Here is a 2,188-nt window from a genome sequence, read left to right as displayed (position 1 = left end):
GTAGTTCTATGTAATTGGAAACTAATACTAGTTTGTTTTCTCAGGAAGGGGAATTACAAGTGGAAGGGGAAGTACAAGTGGAAGTGGAAGTGGACATGTACCTGCACAAGAACCTAGACAAGAACCCGTTCAAGAACATGTACAAGAACTTGTTGAAGCTCCTGTTGAAGCTCCTGTTCAAGCTCCCAGAGCTTCAAGAATTAGAAAGATGCATGTGCGAAAGAGGAAAGTTTCAGAACGTATAACCGAGATTGGTCTAAGTAAGAAAGTTATCCCCAAAGGAGGGATTGGTTGCAGTCAAAACAAGCCAATAACTTTAGAATGATGTGCTTGTTTACTACTAGTATCCTTTGTCATCTAACACAAACTTTTAGTCTTTTGCATGGAATTGGTAACAAACCTTAAGTCTTTTGTCATGTAACTATGCTACCTTACTACTGAATGATGTAATGCTATTATGATACTAGTTAAGGGGTATTTTGGTCATAACCTGCTTCAAGGTTATGTTGATTAATGTGTTAAGGGTATTTTGTAGTACAATTGTTTCTATTAATGTGCATCCTACTTTGAAATCTGTTTCTATGAAATTTGTTTTACCAAAACTACAAATCCAAGGGTAAATTGGTCAAAATAATTTCTATTTTATCATCCTACTTTGAAATCTGTTTCTATGAAATTTGTTTTACCAAAACTACAAATCCAAGGGTAAATTGGTCAAAATAATTTCTATTTTATCATCCTACTTTGAAATCTGTTTCTATGAAATCTGTTTTACCAAAACTGCAAATCCAAGGGTAAATTGGTCAAAACAATTTCTATTTTATCATCCTACTTTGATTCTACTTTAGCACCCTACTTTGAAATCTGTTTCTGTGAAACCTGTTTCATATCAAAATAATATAACAAATCAGATCCCATTCATATCAAAATAAGTGTTACAAAGTACATTACATCTTAATACAACTTCAAAAGATTAGAAATACCATTTCACCATCTAAAAGATTACAACCAACACAACCTTAGCATTAATCTACTTCTTGATGATTACAATTACTACTTCAAAAGACTAAATAAACAGATCACAATGAAAACAACCAACAAACACTTAATAGTAAATTGTTTATTCTTTACTTCTTCCAGCTCTTTTCTAAGGCTCAAAATGTCACGTTGCATAACTTCAAGTGTTTCATTAGGTTCTACCCATTCCCAAAAACCACACCTTTCGTTAGCTTTCTATGTAAACCAATAACATAAACAAGAGGATCAAGGAGTGAAATAACCAATACAACAACAAGTATGAACCAAAATCTAAAAATCAAAAAAATGGCATACCAGGCATATCATAAACTTTCTTTCAGGGTTGTTTTCCGTCCTTGATGTGCGGATTTGAGATGGAAGGCCACAGTAGCAAAGGTGAATCCAAGCCTTAGAGGTGAGGGGGAGAATGTTGAAGAAGTCGTCGATATTTTAGGACACCAATCTTTTCCTAAGGTAAAAATCATAACAATTTGGTTAAATAAAGGATGAATAGAGGGTTAATATGCCACGTAATATGCCAAATCAGCAAAAACCTACGATCATCGATCATATTACCTTAATAAGTACAGGTAAAACAAGTTCAATTGGCAAATGTATATGAAAAATACATTGTTACCTTAATGTGTACAGACCCTAAACTACGTTACCTTTCTATGGCATTAACCCTTTTAGTTTTTTACTCTTTTGGCAATATGTAATGTATATATATGTATTTGTTGAAGGCCAAGGTCATGTCCTTTCTTCAATATCTTACCAAAAAGTTTGGTTTTTTAAAAGCCACAAGACCATAGTTTCGTTAACCTCATTAATAAAATTGTCCAAAAACGTTCCTTTCTTGATTTTGGGAGCAAGTTCCTACATAGCCAATTGTTACCGAAGTTGTAACATCCAAAAATCGAGACCTAAAATTTTTTGTTTTGAAATATATATTATTTATGAAAATAGTTAACGGAGAACAACATTTAATATCATTTCAAACATAAAGTCACAAATCACAAGTCTCAAACTACTTTAGCAAATGGTGTATTATCAGAGTACAATCACAGGTTCCTCAATGGGGAAAATCATGTATGAAGGTGTGATGCGCTGCTACCCTGCCGGCTCTTTCCCCTTTGATGAAGAGGTACCTGAAACCAAAACTAAAAACCGT

Source organism: Lactuca virosa, chromosome 7 (assembly GCF_052849685.1).
Source record: "Lactuca virosa cultivar CGN04683 chromosome 7, Lactuca_virosa_CGN04683_v6, whole genome shotgun sequence".
NCBI lineage: Eukaryota > Viridiplantae > Streptophyta > Magnoliopsida > Asterales > Asteraceae > Lactuca > Lactuca virosa.
The sequence above is the reverse complement of the archived record's forward strand: the minus strand, read 5'-3'. Positions refer to the sequence as shown.